The following is a 7,550-nucleotide window of genomic DNA, read 5'->3' on the forward strand; positions in this document are numbered from 1 at the left end:
ATTTGGGATACACGTTATCAAGAGAGGGAAAACCGAAGTGAAAGATGTTGAATGATTGAGTGGTTTATGAAGATGTGTGACAAGGTTAAATGTAAAGATATGTTTTCTTTACCGGTGCTTACGGATAGCTGATGACTTGCTGCTGATTGTTGAAAGATTGAACCATATCATACGCCAATGGATGATCGGGATGATCTCCAAGAGTTTCTCACTTTGAGGGGGTGATCTGATATGAGAGGCTACAAGTTGTTGGTTTGCTGAAAAGATTTAAAGATTGTCTGTTTGCACAAGCCCGGAAATCATCAGTCAAGGGGGTGTCTGTTAGTGTATGGTTTTGTGACCGGTGATTTGCAGTTAAAGTATTCAAGATTAAAGTGTTCGATAGCTACGGAAAAAGGGGTGTCTGTTAGTGCACGGTTTGGTGTCCGTAGCGATCGAATAAGTTATAGATAGTCTAGAATGTATATTTAATGTAAATGGCCCATTCGCTATGGATTGTACAGCGAATAAGGCCCATTCTTTAGTTATCTAGACTATTTCGTTAAGGTATAAGCACATTCGTTATGGAAGCATAATGAATGAGGGCTAGTTCGTTAACGTATTACCATTCGTTATGGAAGCATAACGAATGGAGTCTAATTCGTTATGAAGGTATAACGAATTAGACGTAACTTAACGAACTAGAGCATACGGCCTATAAATAGGCATATCCATGCTCATAATTAGTATGTACATATTTAGAGAGATCCAGATCTAAATTATGTTCTCCATAAGTTATTTCCATACACCATAATGTATTCACTCTAAATTATCAATAAACCGTATTTAACGTATTTGTAATCGTATTGTGTAATTGATGTATCGACGCGACTAGATCCTTGGTAGTTTCACTCACATAAATAAACACAAACGAACAACTATAAAACTTAAATTAACATTAATAAAATACAAATAATGTTTAATTATCAATTATTATTTGAACGAACATAAACGCACGAACATAATATGTCTACTTTCATTTTTAGCAAGAACAAATTAGCCTTCAATGACTTATGCATTTCAAGAGGATTAGGCACAACAGTAGGTGAGCATTGGTTAATTAGTGTGTTCTTTGTTAAACATCTTTCATATGCTTTTTATGTTTAAAGAGCTGCATTAACATGAATATCCTTGCAGCCTCCATTAATGCATCATGGACAACGGCGGAACTACTAAGGAACCCTCGGTTGCACGGGCACCCAACGGTTTTTGAAAATTTCGTAGAGACGATATAGAAAAAAATTTAGTGAGCCCATAAAAGTTTTAGAGGTGAACCCATATTAACAAGTTAAGAGTTGGTCTAGTGGTAAATCATTATTCCTTTAACTTCCTCTATCTATTTGTTCTGAAAGAACCCGGGTTCAAATCTTCCCACTTATGTTTTTCTTCCACTTTTATTTCTTTTTCACATTTACTAGTGTTTTTTCTTTAAAAATACCCTTTACAGCTTTACTCATTCATCGAACTCTTTTCTTCAAGCCTTCCCCAAAATCTTACCATCATCCTCTTCTTCCATCCTCCGTCACCATAAATCCAGCGACCACCACGTGACCACCCTGTAACATCTGTCCATCTCCAATAGTCCTTGAAAAGTCCTAATTCTATCTCAATCCTTCAACAAATCTTAAAAGGTAAACCTAAAAGGCTTAAACCTTTTGTTTATTTTTTAGATTTTATACTTGAATAGTTGATTCTTAGATTAAAATCACGTTTTCGTGTTTTATTGTTTATTTTGTATTTTTTATACTTGAATATTTGATTATTAGATTAGAATCGTGTTTTCTTGTTATATTATGTTATGATATCGTATTGTATTGTGTTTATAACCTTATCCGACCCAACGGGACCAGAAGTTTTAATAGTCAGTTTTGAGAAATTTGAAAACCGAAAAAAGGTGAGCCCATTAACGAAAATTCCTGGGTCCGTCACTGACCATGGAGATGTTAATTATGGATCGAAAAGGTGATCGCTTATTGTCTTGATATTTGAACAATTACTATTACATCAATTTGTTACTGCACACTTGTTTTGTTGTTATACCCATTTGACCGTCCGTGACTAAAAAATATTACAAATCAACTCTCTCCTTAAGCCATGTTGAGTTAAAATCTGCTGAAGTACCATTAATATATATATTTCACCTTATTATTATCAGTATTATTAATATTATTATTATTATTGCAAAATTATCAGACAACAAGATATAAACCAAAGTTGTTATGAGATGGTAAGCATAAAATTGCTTTCTTGCCAATATATAGGTGCCTGTGTTTGGTTCCGTTATGGACTAACCGAACCAAAACCAAAAATGTGGTTTTGGGGTTTTTGAAATTTGTTTGGCCTCCATTTTTTTTTCCGGTTTTCATAATGGGTTTTGTTTGATCTTGCTTTTTGTTTTACTGCAGCTTGTTAGAAGAATCACCAGCAAAGGAGGTGCACGAAAGGATACTATCATGTCAGTTTCATAAAAAAATTCAATATATCATTTGACTATTTGTTAATATTTAAAATACTCTTTTTAAGTCTTTTTGTCAAAAACTAAATTTTTATAGTTTTGTGATGTAAATTTTCAATTCCAATAAGGATGTTATTATCGTACATGTTGGAAATTAACTCTTCAATTGATTTTGGTATATAGGCAAAGGGTCAAGCTTACCAGTTTTAATAAGTGTGTCTACGTTACCGTTTTAGTAAACGAGCCGAGCCGGTTTGCTTATCTTGTCTAGGTCAAAATGTTCGCTAATGTCCGTTTATGCTTGTTTGTTTATTTTCTTTTCATTTACGTTCGTTTATATTTTTTTGTTTATATATTTGCGAAATTCGATGATGATGACGGTAAAGGTGAAGGTCAATTGCTCATATACATTTGCAAATTGCAAGATCTATTTATTTTTTGTCATATTCATATGTTTGCTTTGCTGAATTCAAGATCTGTTATGGTGGTCTTCCCTCTTGTCACAAAACTGAGCAAAGACCAACTGATAGAGATGGAATCAGAGGATGAAAACCTCACCTACATTGTTGTAAAGCACAAAACACCTTGTGGGTAGCTTCATGAGATGATATGATTAAAGCATAAGGTTAGTTGAACAAGCTAATTCATTTCCATGCTTTATGAGATGATCCATGCTTTATAGTTTATGTACAATGTTCCTATAATGGATGAAAGGCCCGAACGTGTTCGGTCATAATGGGTTTGGGCAATAACGGTCTTTTGAGTTTATTGATTTGGTTTCGGCCAGAAATAGTCTATTTCAAAAATGGTCGTTTTTGTTCAAGTCATAACGGTTATTTTTTAATTTTTTTATTTATAAAAATGGTGATTTAAAGGCTAGCTAGAACGTGTCTTTTTAGAGTATTTGACAGCACTGGCAGCTTAAATACGTAGTTAAATTAGTACATTTTATATTCTTGACTGTAAATACTTAGCTTTGTTTCGGTGTCCATCTTTTATAACAAATCATTTGGATAATTGCTTTATACCAATAAGACCATTTGGATAATTGCTTTATACCAATAAGACGATGATGCGATTTTATAACAACTCATTAATTTTTAGCATATAATCGAATAACTACTTATTTCCAACAACCACATTTCCTTTGGGTCAAGCTACCATTTTTATTAAACGGGTCAAAATGAACTAATTCAATAAACGAGCCAAACTCATCATTTTTTAGTTAACGCGTCAAAATTATAGTTTTAGTAAACCAGTCAATAATGTTGTTCAAATTTACAATATCAGAGTTACAAAAAAATATGTAAGACCCTGATCTTGGTACCCTACTTTGGCGTTGGGTAAACATAGTTCTAAATATCAGAGTTAATTAAAACTTCTCGTGAATTAATAAAAGTCAACCATATCATACAAACCATAGAATACTTGTCTTAAAACATCATAAATTGTCTCAGCATAAAACATAAAATAAAACATCATGTATTCCATCTTTAGATGTCAGCCATTCAATCCATGCCATGTGCAATTCTCACGCTAGCTCTTTTAATCTATTTACCTGCGTGCATACTAATAGTCGGCTATGCTGAGTGAGTTCTAGTTAATCAAGCAACATACAATACATTCACACACTTACCTATATACACATCTGAGGATACATATTACATACTTAACCTGTCTACCTTTCTATCATACATGCATATACACTTTTTTTATTTCTTTCATACTTTCATTCTTCTAACATGTACATCACATACATAAATATCTATACATTTTGAAGAGCATTTCTCCCTATAACATTCGTAGATATTATTAGGGTCTGTAACCTGAAACCTTCGCAGATATTATTAGGGTCTGCATGTAACATCCCCAAAATTTCGATCAAAATTTGACAAATTAGAAAATTTAAAGGATCAAAATTAAACTTAAAGATATAAAAACTTAAATAAGGAAACAAAATTATTTCATGTTAAGGAAATAAAGAAATAAAAATATTCCATAAATAAATCCATCCCATGTAAAAAAAAATGGGACAAAGAATCCATCCCACATGGAATGATGTAAGAAAGTGGAAGCATTTCATATGGGTATAAAAAAGTAAAATGTAATCCATCCCACATGGAAAGTGGAAAAGAAATGGAAGCTCTTTATAGGAGATGGAGTTTCCATAGTTATATTTGTTTATGCTTAGCATGCACTAGGTGGTCCTGGCGGAGGGTGCGGGGCACCCGACGCGCATGCGAACAGGCTAGGGCGAGGACAAGCACGATGGCGAGGGCGACGGCGAAGGACGTTGGGCGCAATGTGGTGCTTTTATGGCGCACATTACAAGACAAGTTACCAAAAGACAAGGGACCAAAAATGAAAAAAATATTGTATCTGTGGACCCATCGCGATACGCGATGAGTCCAAGAACAAGGCCATCGCGATACGCGATGGTCCGTTATGACTCAGCGACACCTGTCGCATCTGGGTGACAAGTGGCAGATTTGTCAGGCCATGTGGCGACACGTGGCAGATGTGTCTGGCCACGTGGTGACACGTGGCAATCTCTGAGCAACATGAGTGATCACAATACGCAATGACCATAAGAAAGGGTACGAGGAATGGAAATCAGTTATAAATATGAGGGGTCACAGCTCATTTTCATTCACACCCAAACCTTTCTCTCTCTAAATTACTCTCTTTCACTACCTCGTAAAGCGTTTCCTCGATCTGATAATCATCACCTCGTAAACCGTTCCATATACCCATGACACCTCAAAGTTCGTGCCGACAAATCCCGATGACCGGCGCACCTTGTTTGGTGTGCCGACCTCGTAACGTGTAACATTCGTTACTTTTCAAACCCGAAAATCCGACCCGTTTTAAATTTTCGGTTTTTATTTATAAATTGATTATAAAAACATAATATAGTATCCAACTCCATAATAAAATATACATTCAACATTTCTAATCCCCGATGTGACACCCGACATTTTCAGTTAAATCCTATAGACTGTGTCAGTAAACCCAGTTAGTTATGTTAACTAAGTTAATGAACTCCCATGCATATAGTGTCATGTACGCATACATTGAGTCAGTGGCGTCGTTGGTGACCTAAGTGAGAGTAACTAGTTATTGATAACTAGAATAATAAACTTGTCACACATGTTATAATATATGATAGGTTATAATAAATTTGTCACATATGATATGTTACATGTATTATATGTGGTAGGTGAAATTGTGTTACATGCTACATGATTAGTTGTTTTATACTTATATGTTATAGGAGAAGTGAATAATTAAAATAACATAACCTATGATATATTACATGACAAGTAACAAAAAGACTAGTACACAACATATTGTTACTAGAAAATGTTTATAATAGAATGTAACATGTCACATGTAATAAAAAATAAGATGACCTAAAGTTTAATAAAATTAATTATGTCTTAATGATTGTGTTAATGATGAGTAAATAACAATTAAGGTTATAACTTTTCTTTTTCTTTCTTTTGGCCGTCCATATCACATCACACACACACACATTTTATTTTCCTAAACCACTCTCAAAATATCATAATCAAGCTGGGTGATTTTTGGAACAAATAGTGATATAACATTGATCAAGCAAGTAAGTAAGCATGGTTAATATATATTTTGTTATGTTTATTTGATTTGAGATTGTGAGATTGAGTATCCAAACACATGTAATCATAAGAAATAAAAAGATGATCAAGTTGATGGTTTTAAAAGAAATTGTGTGTCTTAACATAAAAGAAAATACGGAAACCTTTTTTACATAAATATTATTTTATAAATCAGTAAAATAATGAAATAAATGAGATTTGGTTATAGAAAATGGTTCCTTGATGATTAAAGATCATAAGGATATAAGAATCATGATTTTTGTGAATTTTGTTCTGAATCTTCTTGTTGATAGATTCTGTGTTTTAGATTGTAGATTGTATAACTTGATGATACGTTGGTGTTTCTGATTGATTTGTGATACTTTGATTAAGTACTTTGAATCTAGTTTTCAAAAAGTCAAGAATCATAATGTTTGAACTTTGTTTGACTACTTTTTATTAATTTACAAAATCGGGTTGCAATCCTGATTGAAAGAGAAATTTTCTAAGCTGTGTTGTAAATTGTATAACTTGAGATTGAAAATAGATATGGTTGTTATTCCACTTCTGGAATGTTATAAATTGAATTGGAATCCTACCCAATTTGTCTTGCATCAATTGGACATATATGGAATTTTTAGCAAATATTTACATTCAGTTGTGCTGATAAGGTAGCTGAAAATAGGTTGCTGTAGTGTATGAATTTTCGTGATGTTTGTGAGTGTTGAAATATTACAAGAAAATTTTATGTTGTTCCTAATACTTGAAAGTATCTATGGGAATTATTTGGTAAATTATTTGCATGTTTTGACTGGTTATAAAAATAGGGTTTGGTGACTTAAAACCTACCCAAATTTATCCAGCTTGTTGTTTAGTAAAAATAGTTGAAGTTTGTACTAAGATTGTTGTGTTATATTGGAATTTGACTTTATTGGTCAACTTGAATTTATTTGACTAAATGCTTGCTCTTACTTATGAGAAATGAAATTGGTAAAAGTGTGACTTAGTCAAAGGGTTGCATGAAAAAAATGATTAACTGCAAATTACATGATCGATTATTAGGTTGCGACTATGAATATCTTATAACTATTTTAAGTCTAGATAACTGGTCAAAAGTCACCAACGGGTCGTCAGTCAACATTTAGGGCCAACGGTCAATATTTTGGTCAAAGGTCAATATTTTTAGTCAACGGTCAACAACTTGGACCTTTTGGTAAAACGTCAACGAAAGTCAAACTTTGGTCAAAGTCAATGGAAAGTCAAAATTTGGTCAAACTTTTAATAATCCGTGGGATTGTTTGGATACTAAGGATTTTAGGAATCGATTAGAAAATAATTATAGTGCTTGTATGAATATCTACTTTTGATAAGTCGTCAATTAATATTAATTTTTATGCTTTTAATTATAGTTCGTGATGTTTAATTGCTTCGATTTCATT

Source organism: Bidens hawaiensis, unplaced genomic scaffold (assembly GCF_021521415.1).
Source record: "Bidens hawaiensis isolate Kalapana, Puna unplaced genomic scaffold, B.hawaiensis_p1.1 tig00003587_1, whole genome shotgun sequence".
In the NCBI taxonomy this organism is placed as follows: domain Eukaryota; kingdom Viridiplantae; phylum Streptophyta; class Magnoliopsida; order Asterales; family Asteraceae; genus Bidens; species Bidens hawaiensis.